Genomic DNA, 20107 nt, shown 5'->3' on the forward strand with positions numbered 1-20107 from the left:
ATGGTTCGAGTCTGGGAGAGGATCGATCTAGTGCTTGCCACCGTGGAATGGATCTGGCGGTTTCCGATGCACCAGGTTCAGCACTTTTCGAGGATTGCTTCGGATTATTGCCCGATTCTCATTTCGATGGATGGACTTCGCTTGCCCAAGGCCTCATTCAGGTTTGAGAAGTTTTGGACCTTCTATCGCAGATCGTGGGATCTGATTTAGGAGGTATGGAGGATGTCGATCCATAGGGTTGTAATATATCGGATGACCTAGAGGTTGGAGTCAGTCAGGCATAGGCTCCTGCAATGGAACTATATGGAGATTGGTGATATCTTCAGACGTCTCGAGTGGGTGGATGCAGACATTGCAGCTAAGGGAGGATCAGGAGAGGGGGCCTTTAGGAGCCTGATTTGAGAGAACTTCATCATTCTTTGCTGCGTCAGTAGGAGACGATGTGGAAGCAGAAGTTCAGGGTTCAGTTGATCAAGAAGGATGACTAGAACATTAGATTTTTTCATCGATCCACTATAATCAGGAGGTCTGTCAACCATATTAGGTAGCTAAGAGAAAGCAGCAGCAGGGTGGTGGATGACAGTGGGGAGATTAAGGGACAGATTCTTCAGTTCTTTATATCTCCCTACACGGCATCCTTAGGTGGTGACCTACCCCTTCAAGGGTCCCAGCCTATGACCCGTGTCTCTGATCTGGAGAATGAGGCTTTGACCTACCCAATGTCAGTTGAGAAGGTGTGGGAGGCTCTTTGGTCTCTCAAGATGGATAAGGCTCCAAGACCGGATGGCTTTCCCCTAATCTTTTTCCATTGATATTGGTCTATTATCAGAGAGGAGGTGGTGGAGGCGGTACAGATAGTTTTCAAATCCAAAGGTATTTCGGTGGAGTGGAAGAAGACGCTGATCACCTTTATCCTGAAGTGGCATGATGCATCGACTTCAGGGTATTTTAGACCAATCATTCTCTACTTCACTCTTTATAAGATGTGTGCCAGAATCCTGATCGATCGCATGAAGCTGATTCTACCTCGCCTGATTTGTCCGGAGTAGGATGCTTTTGTTAGTGGCCCATGCATTACCTACAATGTCTTGCTTACTTAGGAGTTTATGCATGATTTGTAGCGTGCTCCCATCCATTGGAGCTTCATGGCAATTAAGTTGGATATGAAGCGAGTGTATGATCGGATGAGCTGGCAGTTTCTCAAACGGATCCTTTGAAAGTTCAATTTTTAGGAGAGATGGACTGACTGGATTATGGACTACGTGGAGACTCCTAGCTTTGCTATCTTGATTAATGGTGCCTCGACGGAGTTCTTTCAGTCGATTATCGGGCTTCGTCAAGGTTGCTCCCTCTCCCCTTACCTATTTATTTTGTGTGCTAATATTTTATCTCGGACATTGAGGGCCGTGGTTCAGGAGTCGGTGTTGGAGCCCTTTTGGCGCGCCCTTAGGGCATAGCCGCTCTCGCACCTTCTCTTTGTAGATGACTATCTCTTTTTTAGATGGATCTCAGTGTGGAACGCGAGATATTATGCATCCATTATTGAGGCTTACTATCAGATGTCAGGTCAGCTTGTGAACTTGCAAAAGTCTGCGCTCATCTTTAATCCCAAGATGAAAACTCAGATGAAGCAGGTGATTCAAAAAAGATTGGAGATTTTGGAAGTGACCGGGACGTTGACCTACCTAGGTGTTCCTATCACTGATCGGCATCTCTGGTGGGCCAATTGCAAACCTTTGAAGCAGTGGGTTCAAGATCGACTTAAGGGTTGGCAAGTCAATTTCCTCTCCATGATGGGTAGGACGACTATTGTGAGATCGGTGCTCAGTTTCATTTCAGTGAGATCGGTGCTCAGTTTCATTTCAGTATACCTCTTGGCCAATACAATCGTCTCGAGTGTTTGCCTCAGAAGCCTAGAGTAGTGGCTTCAGAATTTCCTATAGGGCTCATGAAATGATGGGTGTGGGATCTGCCTACTGTCCTGGGAGATGGTGTGTCAGCCTGCGAGGGATGGTGGTCTGAGAATTCAGTCCCTGTTAGTCAGGAGTCCCAGATCGAGGCCCCTTGTGGTTGCTTTTTCCTTTAGAAGGAGAGTTGTGCTTGTGGCCCTACTGTTAGATGGTTGATTGGGGATGGGACTTCGGTGGTTGTGAGCTAGAATGCTTGGATCTTCAGTCTTCTTCTTTTCTAGTGGCCGACTTATATTAGCAGTAAGGTGAATTATCATCTACGTGTTTGTGACCTACTCAACATTGATGGCAGGGGCTGGAGAGTATAGGAGATCATCAGATTATTTGACGGTCTGCTTGCTGATCGAATCCTCACCACTCCTACAATTGTTCACCATAGCCAAGATCTAAGAGTGTAGGATCGATCTTGTGTCCATAGGGTTTCTTTGAGGAATCTTTCTGAGATGTGCAAGTCAGTGATAGTTAGGAGGATTGATGCTGCTTGGATTTGGAGAGTACCCACCCATCACAGAGTAAGACCCTTTCTCTGAAAGCTTGCATGGGACCGGCTTCCAATGTGCATGCTTCTCAGAGATAGAAGCATCGAGTTACCTATTTCATCCCGATCTACGGCCTGAAGGATGAGTCGACTGAGCATGCCATATCGCGCTATCTAAGGGCTGAGCTGATTTGGAGAAGGGCAGACGGTCAACCTTGGGAGACGACTGGAGATCATTGGCTGGTGTCTTTCTTGAGTATGATCCGTCAGAATATTGCTGACAGGATGATCTCACTTAGGGGGTAGGTTGGTCTACATCGCCTACCAGATTTGGCCTTTTAGAAACAACCTGATCTTGGAGGGTGAGGTAGTTTCTGCACATTGGGTGTTAGAGAAAATGATCTGCTTGGCTATAGAGTACAGTCATTTTGATGCTGCTAGCCCATCCTTTGATGCCCCCATTCTCTGGGACTCCCTTCCTGCCCCTGTAATGACTTGGAGGGTCATTTTTATTTCCTAGGAGCCCCCTCCTTTGAGGTTTGTCAAGATGAATTCTGATGGTAGTATCAGAGATGGGAGGGGTGGTGCAAAATTTATCATTCGGAGCCCAGATGCCTGGCTGTAAGTGGATAGAAGTTTCCAGCTCTTCGAGCCTTCGATTCTGGGAGATGAACTTTATGCCGCTTAGGCAGATATTATCTTTGCCAAGTAGTAGCTACGGATAGAAAGGATCTTCATTGAGGGTGGCTTTGCTACCATCATTGAATGGATCTATGATAGCAAGAGATAGCTTCACCTCGTAGCAGAAATGATGCTACCTCGTAGCAGAAATGATGCCACCATCATTGAATGGATCCATGATAGCAAGAGACAACTTCGCCTTATAGCAGGAAATGATGCAGATATTATCTTTGCCAGACAGGAGCTGCAGACATAAAGGATTTTCATCGAGGGTGGCTTTGCTACCATCATTGGATGGATCCGTGATAGCAAGAGACAGTTTCACATTGTAGCAGAAATGATGGTGCGGCATGTTTATCGAAAGACGAACAATGCGGTAGACTGGATCGTATCCTTTATTGCGAAGCACTCTAGAGATTGGGCTTGACGATAAGGTGACAATATCTCATCGGCCCTGCGAAAACTTTTATATTTTGAGTTTTTAACCTACTCTCATACTAGAATGGTATTTCTACATAGAAGCCAATAATTATTTATTCTAATTATTTATCCTTCTTAGTTCTTCCAGAGTTTCAAGCATGTCCACGATGATTGGTTGATGGCATTGGAATAGCAAAATATATAATCACCTAGGGTGCATTTGGTTAGCCATTAAAAAAGTATTTTTTTATTTTTTAATTTTTAAAAAGTAAAAATTTAAAAGTAATATTTGGTAACACCATGAAAAGCAAAAAGCAAAAAATCAAAATAATTACTTTATATGCAAAGCAAAAATTTTTTGCTTTCCAAAACTTGCTTTTCTGCTTTTTTGCTTTCCGACATTTAAAACGCCAAATCAAAAAGTAAAGAGCCTGAACTTTTCTCCCTCATCGAGCTCTTCACATTTTCGAACCTTTCTCCCTCGTCGAGCTCTTCACCTGCCATCCCTAAATGTTGCTTTTTGCTTTATAGCAACGTAGTTACCAAACATACTTTTTACTTTTTTACTTTTACTCAATAGCAAAAATAAAAAAAATAAAAAATATTTTTTGAAAATCAAAAATCAAAAAATGTAACCAAACGCATCCTTAGTTGCTGATGTGACCAATTATCTACCAAGAAAAAGCTATAATTAAGCATGTATATTATATAGGAAAATCAGAAGGATGAATGTCATCTCATCTGCCAAAAAAATCAATATCAATTTTTTCATAACTAGTATATTATCATTTATATATATATATATATATATATATATATATATATATATATATATATATAGAGAGAGAGAGAGAGAGAGAGAGAGAGGCTTGGCTATATTTAAGATAATCAAGTCTAGATTAGATGATGGATGTTCCACATTAATGATGGATGTGGTCTATTATATTTGGATTTTGTTATGGTGCTCCAAAGTTTTTTTTTAGCTTTTTCAATTTTAATTTTTTCTGACCATCTGATTCAAGATAAATGGCATTGATTTATCCATTCACAATCACTTTTAACTAGCCATGTGTATGGCTGGTATACTAAATAATTCAAACTATGAAGGTGATTTGAAAATCAAAAGTTAATTGATCAAATTTAGAAATAATTTTAAAAATTAATTATTTTGGAAGTTCCATCTCCTTCCTTCTTTCCCTTCGCTTCTTCATTTTTTCTCCTTCGCCTCCAACCACCGTGGCTTCCTCTCTCCTCACTACCTTGACTGCCACCAATCAAGCCCCGCCCCTCTCCCGTTGCCTCAACCACCTCTTTTTCAATTTTCGACCAGTCGATCAAGCCCTGCCCACCTCTGCTCCTTCCCACCGCTGCTGCCACTTCTTCCCCACCACCTCCTTCTCGATCTTCAATTGCCGAGCGATGGAAAGGGAAGAGAGTAGGAAAGCGAGCGATGGGGAGATGACATCAATATGCCCGATCGACGGAGGAGGAGGAGGAGGAAAGGGGTGGAGGAAGGGCAGGTGGCAACAGGCAGTCGACAACGGTGATGTCGTCGAGGAGCCATGGATGATGGCAATCGACAACAGCAATCTCGTCGACGGAGGAGCCACGGGCACCCACGGTGGGAGGGGAGGGAGGCAGTGGGGGGGTGTGGGGGGGCATGAGGGCGGAGGAGTCGTGGGTGGAGAAGCTATAGGAAGGTGGGGGGCAGAGGAGCTGCGGGTGCCAGCGTCGGGAGGGGTGTGGTGGGAGGGACCGCGAACGGAGGACTTGTAGGCAGGTCGGGGGAGGGAGGTGGGGGTGGGGGGCGTGGGCGAAAGGAGATGGAGAAGTTGCGGGTGAAGGAGTCGTGGGTGGTGTCATGGGTGGGGTGGGTGCGGAGAAGCCATAAGTGGTGCTGCGAGTGGGGTAGGTGCAGAGAAGTTACAAGTGGTGCTGCGAGTGGGGTAGGTGCAGAGAAGTTACAAGTGGAGGCGGATGGCGCCAGGGAGTGGGGTGGGTGCAGAGAAGCCGCGGGTGGTATTGCGGTGATGGGAGGCAGGTGGAGGAGGATGGGCCATAGGGGACGGCGGCGGGAGGCAGACGGCAGTCATGAGAAACGAAGAAGAAAAATAATAATTAAAAATAATTAAATATCATTTAAAAAATAAAATATAAAAAATAATAATAGTATAATATCTTAAATATCCTTGATAATAAAATAATATTAATGAAGTATCAGAATAAAATTTATTATATTTATATTTTTTTAATATATCATAAATTTATGTTGTCCGGAGATTTTTGACTTATGCATTAAGTTATCAGAAAATGGGATGGTTTACATGATAAAGTGAGTATATATTGTGTTACCTTGAAGTGCCAATAATGCTCGATGTTGGATTTCCCATGGTTGGAGGCCTCGATAGTGGGATTAGCAAGGAGAGTGGCTAGGACGTGGATAGATTTTACTCCAAACTGCATTAATGGAGAATTGAGAGGCAGCTTAGATGCGAAAATAAGAGGTAAGACAGAGAGATCACCCTTGGCAGAAGATATAAGAAAATCATCTATGGTTTAAGGTCCTGCTTAAGATAAGTGGAATCATCATAACATGGGAAATTTAGTAAGGTGTTGCTCCTGATCTCCCTGCCTTAAGTTTGATCATCAAGGTGGAGATGGCCGAGGTGAGACTACTGCTGGAGCTCCACACGAGTACCTTCAAAAAGTCCTTATCGAGGTGTCCTCTGATGAAGACCCTCCGACACTCTAGTCAAGAGATGGAGAATAATGAGAAGGAGAGAGCGGGGATTGGAGAACTTACCTTGAGGGTCTTTGTATACTTTTATTTATAGAAGAGGAATTGAGGTCGAATCCATCTTGGAGTCGTGATAATTTTTCAGATTTGACGTGTAGATTGATTCGGAGAAGTATTTCTTTTTATGGAAAACTCAATCGTTGAGGAATTCTTCTTTTTCTAGACTTTTTTAATTTAGAAGAAGCGGAGTGTGTCGAAGAAAAATATAGCTCGGCTATGAACGAGCTATAATAGATCATCCTAGGCTAAGGTGACCCAGACATGGGCTGAGGAATCGAGAGCCGCTGCAACTCAATGGGGTACATTTGGCAGCCTTCATGTCTATCGCATGCTCGTGACCTGTCAGGCGTTCATCTCCCATAGCTTGATCAGAGTCGAGGATGCTGCAACCGAGACCAAGGTACAGATCTACAACAGATGCCTCCCACTCTTGAGGTCGAGCCTATATAAAGTGACCGAAGAGAGTATAGTCTCAGGTTGAGGTTGATTTCGTCAAACTATTTTCTATCAACATGTGTCAAAAGTCGGCTTTTTAAGACAAATAGTCTTCAAATCTGGACCATCGAATCGTCGGATCCGCAGGAGCCACGTTCTAACCAATCACAGGCTGCTATTTGACGGACATCGATGGAGGGAGATAATTCAACAATAGATCAGAGCTGTCCAGGCCTCTTATAAATAGGGGCCTACTGTTTCAACTACTCAGAGGGGGAGCTCTGTCACTTTATCTCTCAGCAATTCTATTCGGTTGATGCTGAGCTACCATCGACCCCATCATCCCTCATCTTGTTCAACCATGTCATTTCCATAGGTCAGTTCCTTGTCACCTACCATGAGTGCGTCGAGTTCATCCCCATCTACTTGGAGTCCGGACGACGACGTGAGAGATGCAGACCCAAAGTTCAAGGTAGCTTGTTCTTTAGGTGGACTCGAAGCAAGTGAGGTGCTGGACTTCGATCTGTTTAGGATGAACTCCATCCTCATCCAAGAAAATTTGGAGATCATTACATTGAAGTATCAGATCTCGATCGAGTTTAGACTGGAGGTCGCTGTTCTCGGGGAGCGCATAGCTGTACCGCATCAAGGTCGGATAGATCTTTACAAGGAATCATTGAAGGCCGATCTTAGGCTACCCTTCCATTACCTAGTTGTAGAATTTTTAAACTTATACCGAATAAGCCCCTATAGCATAGTGCCGAACTCATGACGTCAAATCTTAGCTTTCTTCATCCATTGTCTTCTTCTCGGGGTCGAATCAATCTCCCATCCTTTTAGGGCTTGCTTTACTTTGAAGGAGCATCCTCCAAAGGTCAGATGGTGGTACGCCTCTCCTTGGATAGGACGACATCTCTTCCAAAGTGCTCCTTCCTTGGTTCATAACTGGAAGGAGCGGTTCTTCTTTATCTTGATTGAGCAACCCTGGAACTTCAATACATCATGGGGTTGACCTCATAGATCGGCGATCAGAGCTCCTACACTGTTAGACACCGAGAAGGAGACATTGATGCAAATCTTCAGTCTCACTCCCCCTCCATTGTCCAAGCTCCTTACTGAGGAGTGATTGTTCAAGATCGAGTTGAGCTCGATCGACACTGCGAGTAAGTATTTTTGTATCTTCTTCAGTTAGGCATTTATTTCTTTCAACTAACCTCATCTTTTGTTGCCCAGCTAGACAACCCAAGAGAGAGGGTGGGGTGAATTGGGTTATAATTTTGTTTTCAAATTTAAACAATAGTCTGCAGAGCAAAAGTGAATATATGCTGAATGTGCAGTAAGCAAACGAACTGAAATCAAATACAGAAGAGGAAAGAGATCACACACACAAACACACCGAATTTATAATGGTTCGGTGTATCTCAAGCACCTACATTCACTTTCCAAGTGATCCCTTGAGAATTTCTACTATAATTGCTTGATTACAGCGTGTTTGTTTTCATCAGACTCACAAACAAATGCAATTGATTTTAACCCAGATCAATCAATCAAAATCTTTACAAGCCTTGTCTCAAGGCTCCCCCAAACTAATCCTAGTTTGATATAAATTCAGCCCTTCAAGTTTTAGCCCCGGCTGAAATTTTAATAGCAAATAGAAAGAAAAAATTTAGTACAACAATAAAAATCTTATTGTCGATCGAATTATTATCGTTGAAGTCATCTTTTGAGGATACTTTGAATGCTGGTAGTGAATACTCTTTCTCCTTTTTGAATGCACTCAGAAAAAATCAAGAGAATATTGATTGAAAGTTGGTGTATTCTCTTGAAGTTTATTGAATACTCAAAGTACTCTTTTTCTTATGAATAGTATTCTTCCTCTTGTTCCTTGCTTTTTCTTTTATCTCTTATCAATTTCCTCCATACTTTGAGTGATTTGGACTTGATTCTAGCCATTTTGGACCATTTGAGGTGAAAAATAACTGTTAGAACTTTTTTCTGGATGAAAAATGACTTTTGTAAAATTAGTCGTTAAACTAATTAGATAGCATCAAGTCGGCTCGAATTGGTCTCAAGTAAGCTCGAACGGTATTTCTCAAAATCTCAACATTTTGTCCCACTGTGAGAGTCGGCTCGGTCTTGCTTCGAGCTGGCTCGAGCTGTAAAAATTAGAATTTCACCTTTCTATCGATTGAAAGAGTTGGCTCGAATTTTGCTTCGAGCTGGCTCGAACTGCATACTTGAAAAACCTTCTTTCTATTGATCTGAGAGAGCCAGCTTGAACCTTATTTCGAGCTGGCTCGAATTGTAGAATCCAAAAATTTCTTCTTTGTCATCTTAAGAGAGCCAGCTCAGATCCAATAAAAGCTAGCTCAGTTGCATGTCAAGCCAAAATAGTAGGTGCGTACCATGCCAGAGTCGACTCGAATTCTTTGAGATAGTTTTTCTTGCGCCGATGCTCTTCAAAATCAGTTTCTCTTGACTCATTTAATCTTCAACTGTATTCGAAGTCTTTCAACAACTTTTTTCTTCTACAAAAATATTCTTTGATATGCTTAAAAAATATTAGTATCGAGTTATGTTCTAATATTTTGTGATCATCAAAATCATTTTTGGAGATAACAATCTCTCTCATTTTGATGATGACAAAATATTGAGCATATAGTATACATATGTATAAAAAAGTTTTCTCAATATAAAGAGATAAGTATAAATGTAACAAGATTTTATATTTCAATGTACACTATATGCACAAGTAATTTAAGTTATATGAAAAAGTTGTATCTTTACAAAATTTAAGTGTATGAACTTCTCATTGGCTATTAAAAATTAAACTCCCTCTCAATAAATACGTCTTATGAAGTGATCTTCATGCCAACTTTTTAATGTTCACAGTTCATTTCTAATGTTCATGGTTCATTATTTAGCTCAAAAATTCTAAAGTTGATACCTTTGATGTTCAATCAGTTCAATGCTCAATTAGTCCTTCTCTCCTTTTTTTGTCAACATAAAAAAAAAACCATTCACAAAAAGATATAATGGTACATAAAAAAATAAAGTGAAGTAAATATTCATTAACTATTAACTTCAGTATATGTTTGTATTATTTATAAAAAGAAACTATCTAAACAATACAACATTCATTTCGAAAAGGTGCCAACCCAAAACATAAAATATAGTCTGAAGCAAAACAAGATAAAAACTAACTCTAAAGATAACTAATCTTCATCAGAGAGGAATTCTATGATAGGTTCAGTAGATGAGGAGGAAGGAGCTGGTTTCTTTCTCCAGATTCTTGCAAAAGGCCCAGGGTGAATGGGTGAGAAATCAGTGCTAGGTCTAACTGTGGTACTGAAGGGGGGGCCTAGTAGAGGATGTGTGAGGTTGGCTCGAAGAAGGTCTGGGCTGAGTAGAAGGGGATATCCGAGACCACAGCTGACCCATCTGTTTCTCAACTCTCTGAAGAGCTGTGATAATGATCTCTGCGCTACCATACTGAGAAATGATAATCTCCTTAGTTCTTCTAGCAACCTTGGCGACCTCCGCAGTTAACCGATCAACCTCCATAGCTGTCCCATACCATCTTTTTTTGAAAATATCTATTATCTGGGACAAATTGCTGATTTGCTGATTGGGTGAATTAAGTTGTCCCTCAGAAGATATTCTCTGCTCCTCAAGATTTTGATGCATATACTGTCTGAGATCTGAAGCATCAATCCTGTGGTGCTCGACTCTTTTCAAACTTTCAAATTGTAGAGTAATCCTAAACAAGTCACCATGAAGTTACTGAAACTGTGGCTGAGTATGCTTTTGAAGCGCATCGTGGCTCTGCAAGATTTGAGACTTGAAATCTGCAAGCATCTTGCTCATCCGATCCATAATCTGATCTACAATTTCCTTTGCAAAAAAAAACTATGGGTCATGGTTGATGTGTGAGGAGAAACAGATAGTCCAAGATGATGCTCTCCAGCCACTGAAGCTAATGTCAGTGCTGGTGCAGGGGATGACAGTCCAGTTGTAGGTGTGGGGAGGATGGCTCAGTAGAGTTCGAGGGAGAAGAAGATCCAGAAACATCTGGCTGCACTCCTTCAACCTCTTTGACCCATACATCACCTTCTTTTCAGAACTTCATGCGATGCGGAGAATGGATGGTGTAGTAATCTGTGTGCTTGAGTGATTTAAAATCCTCACCATCCAAATCAATGCCAGCATCCTTGAATATCAAAGTAAAAATCATTCCATATGGCAGACAAGCTTGGCTCTTTGATTTTTCAACTGTACTCTTCATCTGCTCAATCATCATGAAGGATAGATTCATTGCAGTTCTCTCAACCAGATGGACCATCAAACCAAGATCCTTTGATGATATCCAGTCAAATCTCCCAGTCCTCTGAAAGATCATCTTGCAAACATGCTATGTAGGAGCTTCCCAGTCCTCCAAAAGAAGATCCTGCAAACATGCTGTGTAGGAGCTCTAGCTCTGCAGGCAGAAGATTGGCATTGTGAATATCAAAGTTCTCCCTAATATTTCTGTCAAGAAGCTTTCTCATTCCATCAAAATCATTCTGTAACTCAGTAGCTCGGAGTCCAAAGGAAAGCATTTTCAGGAGTTGCCCTAGTCTTCTTTGATCCAGAACGATTTCAATGCCTTTCACCATTGACCAAATAGACTTTGTATTCAATTTTAAATTTTCAAAAAATTCTCTGACCCGATGGGGATAAGTGGGTACCTCAAGTGAGCATAACTTCTCTCAACCTTGCTGCCGAATCTACATCTCAATTCGAAAATTCTGTTCATCCAAAAATTGGAAACTAACCTTTCTTCCCATTATGACTGCTTTTGATGCCATTGAAATTCGATTTGATCTAGAAATCAAAGTAGAGGGTGCGGAGCGTGCTGAACCTCGACGGTGTCTCTTCTTTGAATGAACTTCATGTTGTTCCTCAGTTCGGTGCTTCTTTGCTTTCGCGGTGCGAGTTTTAGGTGCCATAGCTCAAAATCCCATGGATTGGAGGGTAGAAGGAGGAGGGATGGGATTTTTGGAGGATTTAGGATTGGAGCCGAGAGAGGGTTGGAGTGGGGTAAGCTCAGAAGTGATGAATAGGGTTTTAAAAAAGTCGAACATTATAAATAAAACATTGGATCCTAATCGTCGAGCTAGCTCGAAGCCTTGTTTGGATTAGCTCGACAGTCGAGTCAGCTTAAAAGTATAGTCGAACCGGCTCGAGCCACTATTCCAAAAATTCATAAAAATTTAAAATTAATTCAACAATTTTTTGAAAAACTTAGATCAAGCCAACCAACACCAGAGCAAAAAGATATTGAAGAAAATTTTTATTAGAAGGGATCATAAATTCCTAACTCACCTCTAATCACATTAAATCTATCTTCATTTAATAGTTTTGTGAAATGTCAGCTAATTGATTTTCAGTTAATACAAATTCAAATGCAATGTCACCATTTTGAACATGATCTCTAATAAAGTGATGCCTAATTTTAATGTGTTTTATTCTAGAATGTTGAATAAGATTTTTTGTTAAATTATAGCACTTGTGTTGTCACATTTTAATGAGATTTTATTTTGATCAATGCTATAATCCTTAAGTTGTTGCTTAATCTAAAGAAGTTGAACACAGCAACTTCTGACTGCAACGTAAAGTAAAAATTGATATGATCTCGATCGTGAACAATGCTATCGAATTTTACTTTTTGCTAAACCATGAGATTAAGTTCAATCGTAAGAATTGATATGTGATACTAGTACTTTTTCTATCAATTCTATATCTCCCATAATTAGCATTTAAAAATCCAATTAAATCAATTGAGATTTACTTAGAATACCATAAACCTAAGTTTTGTGTTTCCACTAAATATCTTAAATTTTTTTTAACAGCAAGCATATGAGATTCTTTAAGGTTAGACTGAAATCTAACACATATGCAAACACTAAAGAGTATATCAGGTCTACTAACAGTTAAATATAGTAGAGAGCCAATCATACCTTTATAAAGTTTTTGATCTATGCTCTTACCATTTTCATTTTTGTCCAATCTGCAAGATAGGCTCATAGGCGTGCCAATTGTCTTTGCATTTTCCATCTCAAACTTCTTTAGTATCTCTAAAATGTATTTGATTTGGGATATAAAAATTCCTTCCTTCGTTTGTTTAATTTGAAGCCCAAGAAAGAATGTTAGCTCCCCCATCATACTCATTTCAAATTCACCCTACATCAATTTAGCAAATTCTTGATAAAAATTTTTATTAGTAGATCCAAAAATAATGTCATCTATATATATTTGAACAAATAGTAGATCTGATTTTTTTTTAAAAAATAATATAGTATCTACACTACCTCTAAAAAAAATTATTATTGAGCAAACATTTATTTAACCTATCATACCATACTCTTGGTGCTTGTTTTAAACCATACAATGCTTTATTAAGTTTGAAAATATGATTTGGATAAGTATAATTTTCAAAACCTGATGGTTGCTCTACAAAAACTTTTTTAGCAATAAAATCATTTAGGAAAGTACTTTTTATATTTATTTGATATAGTTTGAAATCCATATAACAAGTAAAAGCAAATAGTAATCTAATGGCTTTTAATCTAGCTACAGGTGCATATGTTTCATCAATTTTTTTTTTGATTATATTTCTTAGCAACTAATCTGACTTTATTTCTTATTACATTATCATTTTCATCTAGTTTATTTCTGAATACCCATTTAGTGCCAATAATTGGGTGATCAAGAGGTCTATCAACTAATGTCCAAACTTTGTTTCTTTCAAATTGATTTAATTTCTCTTACATAGAAATTAACCAATTAGGATCACTTTCAGCTTCTTTAATAGTTTTAGGTTCTATTTGAGAAACAAAAGCAAGAAAATCATGATTTTCTTTAAAAGAAGCTCTAGTTCTTACCCCTTTAGAAGGATCTCCTATGATAAGATCTTTAGGATGATGGTGTGCGTACCTCCATTTTTTGGACAAATCATATTGCTCTTTATTGATATTTTCTTATGAATCCTTTTCTTGCTCTTTACCTTTTCTTTCTTGACTTGGTTTCTCCTTCAAGCTGAGTTTTTTTACTCCATTTTCGAGCAGCTCTACATCGTCATCAAAAGCATCTTTCTTTCTCGAGGAAGAGTCGTTAGTTTTATCAAACACCACATGTATAGATTCTTCAACAACTAATATTCGTTTGTTGAAGACTCTATATGCCTTGCTGGATGTGGAGTATCCTAGGAAGATACCCTCATCCAACTTGACATTAAATTTTTCTAAGTTATCTTTTTTATTATTTAAAATAAAATATTTACATCCAAATATATGAAAATAGCTAATGTTAGGTTTTCTACTTTTTCAAAGCTCATAAGGAGTTTTCTTTAAAATTGATCGGATTAAAGCTCTATTAAGGATGTAATATGCTGTGTTTATGGCTTCAGCCTAAAAATATTTAGATAGATTTTTTTTACATAATATAGTATAGGCCATTTTTTTTAGGATTCTATTTTTTCTTTCAACTATACCATTTTGTTGAGAGATTCTTGATGCAGAAAAGTTGTGTTCAATATCATTTTCATTGTAAAAATCTTTAAAAAATTTGTTTTCAAATTTAGTACCATGGTCACCATGAATACAAATTATAGTTGAATTCTTTGCATTTAAAATTTTTTTATAAAATTTTAAAAGGACAGAAAAAGCTTCATCTTTATGTGCCAAAAATAAAATTCAAGTAAAACATGAGAAATCATCAATTATCATAAGTTCATATTTTTTTCTACCAAGGCTTGTGGTCTTAGTGGGTCCAAACAAGTCTATGTGAATTAGTTCAAGTGGCCTAGAACTTGAAACTATATTTTTAGATTTGAAATTTTTTCTCATTTGTTTACCAAACTGACATACATCACAAACATGATCATTTTCAAAATTCAATTTATAAAAGCCTTTAACTAGATCTTTTGCAATCAATTTTGATAAAGTATGCATATTTGCATGGCCTAACCTATGATGCCATAGCCAACTAGTTTCTTTGATCTTAGCATTCTTAGCAATAAGGCATTGACTAATCTTCATAATTATCTCATCAAGATCAACCAACTAGATGTTGTCACATCTATGTCTAATAAATTTGATACTATCGTCAAAGAGACTAGTGACTACACATGAAGATGATTTAAAAATTACTTCAAAGCCTTTGTCACATGATTGATTTATACTAAGAAAATTATATTTTAAATTATCAACTAATAATATATTATTAATAAAGATAGGAGTAATCTGAATTTTATCAATATCAATGATCTTTTCTTTGCCGTTGTCACCAAAGGTGACTACTCCCTCTTTCTTCTTCTTAAGAATGAAAAATTATTCCTTATCATCCGTCATATGCTTTGAACAGCCGCTATCCAAATATCACTTTTGTTTTGATCTATTGGCTGCAAGGCATTTCTATATAAAAATTAAGTAGTTTTCTTAGGTACCCAAATTTTATAGGATCCTTTAGGGTTAGTAACTATAGTTCCTTTTGGAATCTAAATTTTTTTAATTATTTCACCATTAGTTTTTCTTGAATTACATGTAAATACTTTGTATCCAATTCTTTCACAGCTAAAACATATTATGTGAGAAGTGCTATAAGTCGATGGTGATGCAGAAAAGAGGTTCTTAAGAAATTTTTGTTTATTGTTAGGTTTATAACCTAAACCAGTCTTATTATAAACTTTCTTTTGACTATTTAATATCATTTATAGTTTTTCTAGACTACATGTAAATTTTTCAACTAAAAGTTTAAGTTTGTCAACTTTCTTCTTTAAGATTTCGTTCTCTTCCTTCAATTTATTATTGTTTTGAAGTGTTTATTCCTTTTCTTTGATTAGTACTTCATTCTTTGCTTTCAGATTTTTATTTTTCAGGCTTATCTTTTTAAATTCTTTCATTAAGTCATGAAAAGCATCTTGAAGTTTATTAAAGATAAATTCTAAGGAAGGTTCAGAGGTTATCTCATTATCAAGAGCTATAAGACAGAAGTTTGCTTCATTTTGAGTCTCCTCTTTAGAGCTAAACACGTCACTATCACTTTGTGTTGCTACGATGGCCTTGTTCTTGATTTTTTTGAATGATTTTTTTTCAAGATTGAACAGTCTGCCTTAAAGTGTCTTGATTTTTTGCATTCATAGCATAAGGGTTGTTTTTTTTTTATTTATTTATTTTTACTTGATTCTCCTTTGACTAGAGGCTTCTTCTTGAATCCTTGCCTTCTTCTCCTTATGAACTTCTGAAATTTTCATGTGATCAGGGCTATATCCGTGTCTTCATCATCTTCTTCAGTTGAATTTTCTTCTACTTCATTAATTGCAGCAGATTTTTAGATGATTGTCTTTTTTTTCGACCTTTATCTTAATTGTGCTGCTTCATTGTCAACTTATGAGTCATTAGGGATCCAATCAACTCTTCTAATGGCAGCTTGTTCAAGTCCTTTGCCTTTTGTATAGCAGTCACCTTAGCTTCCTAAGATTTTGATAACGACCTAAGAATTTTTCTTACCAAATCACTATTAGAGTATGCTTTACCAAGATTTTTTAAATCATTAATAACATCTATGAAGCATGTAAACATTTTAATGATAGATTCAGTGGGTTCTATTTTGAAAAGCTGATATTGGTGTACTAGCATGTTAATTTTTGATTCTTTTACTTGATTTGTGCCCTCATGTGTAACCTCAAGTCTATCCCAAATTTTTTTTGCTAAATTGCATGTAAAAATTTGGTTAAACTCATTGGCATCCAAGGCACAATACAAAACATTAATAGCCTTGGTATTTAGCTGAATTGCTCTTTTATTTTCTTCACTCCAATTCTTTTAAGGCTTGGAGATGTTAATGCCGTCGACTATAATGGTGGGTGTGTGCGGCCTCTTGATTATGACACTCCATATATTATAATCGAGAGCTTGAATGAAAATTTTCATGCGAGCTTTCCAATATGTATAATTTATGCCATTGAAGAGTTAGAGTCTGTTGGTGGATTACCCTTTGACAAGTGAATCTCCCAATTATATTGTCATGATCTTTATCTCTTGATCGAGAGATCAACAACTAATAGAAAATCAAAGCTTTGATACCAATTATTGTCCAGCTAGATAACCCAAGAGGGAGGAGGTGAATTGGATTCTAAAATTTTTTTCAAATTTAAACAATAATGTGTAGAGCAGAAGTGAATATATGCTGAATGTGCAGTAAGCAAATGAACTGAAGCTAAATACAGAAGAGGAAATAGATCATACACACAAATACACTGAATTTATAGTTGTTTGGTGTACCTCAAGCATCTACATCCACTCCCTAAGTGATCCCTTGAAAATTTTCACTATAATCACTTGATTACAGCATGTTTGTTTTCACCAAGCTCACAAACAAATCTAATTGATTTTAATCCTAATCAACTAATCAAAACCTTTACAAGCCTTATCCTAAGGCTCTTCTAAATTAATCCTAGTTTGGTACAAATTTAGTCCTTCAAGTTTCAGCCCCGATCGAAATTTTTATAGCAAATAGAAAGAAGAAATTCAATACAACAATAAAAATCCTATTGTCGATCGAATTGTTGTCATTGAAGCTTTCTTCTAAGGATGCTTTGAATGCTGACAGTGAATGCTCTTTCTCCTCTTTGAATGCACTAAAAAATGTCAAAAGAATATTGATTGAAAGTTGGTGGATTTTCTTGAAGTCTATTAAATATTTAAAGTACTCTTTTTCTTAAGAATAGTATTCTTCCTCTTGTTCCTTACTTTTTCTTTTATCTCTTATCCATTCTCTCCAAGCTTTGAGTGATTTGAACTTAATTCTAGCTATTTTAGATCGTTGGAGGTAGAAAATAGCCGTTAGAATCTTTTTCTGGATGAAAAATGATTTTTACAGAACTGACCGTTAAGCCTGCCAAACAGCATCGAGTTTGCTCGAATTGGCCTCGAGTTGGCTCGAATGGTATTTCTCAAAATTTTAATTTTCTGTCCCATTGAGAGAGCCGACTCGATCTTGTTTCGAATTGGCTCAAACTACAGAAATTAGAATTTCGCCTTTCTGTCGACTGAGAGAGCAGGCTCGGATTTTGTTTCAAGCTGGCTTGAATTGCATGCTTGAAAAATCATCTTTTTGTTGACCTGAGAGAGCCGACTCGGATCTTATTTCGAGCTGGCTCAAATTGTAGAACTCAAAAACTCCTTCTCTATCACCCTGAGAGAGCCGACTCGAATCTATTTCGAGCCGGCTCGACTGCGTGCCACTCCAAAATAGCAAGTGCATATCATGCCCGAGTCGGCTCGAATTCCTTGAGATAATTTTTCTTGTGTCGATACTCTTTAAAATCAGTTTCTCTTGACTCACTTGATCTTTAATTGTATTCAGAGTCTTTCAACAGCCTTTTGCCTCCACAAAAATATTCTTTGACATACTTAAAAATATATTAGTATCGAATTATTCTCTAATATTTTATGATCATCAAAATCATTCCTGGGGATAACATCTTTTGTGTAGCAATGAGGCCCGAAGATGTTGAAGCTCTTCACCTAGCCGCAAAAAGGAAGAAGGTGAGCGCGGCCCCAGCTCCCAAGCACAGTCGAACTGAGGTTGTTCTTGCCCAGCCTGCAGCTATGGGTTCCTTAGGGTCCAGTGGTGCTCCTCCAAAGAAGGAGTCCTCGGTGCTGAGGGATGTGCAGCCCCTCAGGTCTGCTATTTTGGGGGATCAGATCTCCTGGCCTTCAGCCTCTTCATCGCAGTGGAGTTCGGATACTCTTTGAATTTTGGTGCGAATGTCGTCGTGCCCAATCGACCTACCGGCTTAGATTCCTGCTCTAGTGGGAGCCCCATCGGATGTCGAGGCCCAAGACAATAGGAAGGGCATCGACGGTTATTGGGTTGCCTGATCCTTAATTCTATCGGCTATGACATCGGTCGATGTCGAAGCCTTCGATGCTGAAGGTGGTGCTTTCCGAGTCCATGACTCGTATGACTCTCTTCTTTGGGTAAGTGACGACCTTCCACAAATCTTTGGTTCTCCCTTTTTTTTTGTTTAATACTTGCTAATCTCTCTTCTCTCTCCTCTTTTTTTTTTCTAGCTCATCCATCACGTAGACCACTTTATGGAGATGATCTAGGAAGCTCGACGGATCTCAAGGGAGGCTAAAAAAAGACCAACTAGGCCACGAGGGCAGACGACACCCAACTTTCAAAGTTGAAGGTTGAGGAGGAGGCCAAATCGCTAAAAGCTGAGATAAAGTGGCTTGAATCTGAGCTTGCCAAGGCCCAAAGTGATGTCGAGGCTCAGCTGTCCGCTGAGAATAACAAATGGAAGGAGAAATTGGAGGCTGCCAAAGTTGCTGCGATCGACACCTTCCTCTCTTTGGACGAACTCCGGGTTATTAAAGTGGAGTTCGGTTCAACCTCATATTTGCAAGGCATCGCGGACTTCAAGGACAATGTCAGGAATTATTTTTTTGACCTCAATCTCGAGCCCCTGGAGTCGACGACGAGGAGGAAGTTGGTGAGGTCGGGAACGATGGAGTGCACGGCTACACGCTGAGGACCTCTTCAGCCTAGTTCGTGATGATCAGGGGGGCCGAGGACATAACATCGGCTAAGCCTCCTGCGGTCGTCGTGCTCTCCGACCTTGATGATGCCAGCGAGTCTCATGCCCCTGACGAGGCTTAGAATTTTGTACTTCTTCCCGGCATGTCTGGGCTTGATCATTAGTCAGTCCCTTTTGGGAACCTAGGCATTAGCCGAGGTATTTTGTATCGGACCAACCAAAATTTTGTAAGACTCTCTTTAATGAAATCATTTTTTGTATGTCATGGAGATCGATTAATTACACGCAGTTGAGTTCGGTATTTGACCTTAGCTGGATGCTGCCATAGATCGTCCTCCGAAGACGAAATGTAGGAACTGACGACATTCCCGAATGGATCCCAACTTTGAGACCTGTCATACTTCGATAGGTGGAACATCGGGTTCGGAAATACTCGGGGTGGATCAATCAACTCGTGGAAGGATGAAGAATATGTAGGAGATTATAAAAATGCGCTCTACTCAGCTTGTCCATGGACGAGGAGCCGTGGACAAGAAGTGCGCATTGGAGAACCATGGAGATGCGTTCCACTAAATTTATCCATAGACGAAGAGTGCGTGTTGGAGAATCATAAAGATGCATTTTGCTCAGCTCGTCCATGGACGAGGAGCGTGCATTGGAGACCGTATGGAGATGCATATTGCTCAGCTCATTCTTGGATGAGTTGCATGCGTTGAAGACTGTATGGCAATATATACCGC

The sequence above is a fragment of the Elaeis guineensis genome, chromosome 1, assembly GCF_000442705.2.
Source record: "Elaeis guineensis isolate ETL-2024a chromosome 1, EG11, whole genome shotgun sequence".
In the NCBI taxonomy this organism is placed as follows: domain Eukaryota; kingdom Viridiplantae; phylum Streptophyta; class Magnoliopsida; order Arecales; family Arecaceae; genus Elaeis; species Elaeis guineensis.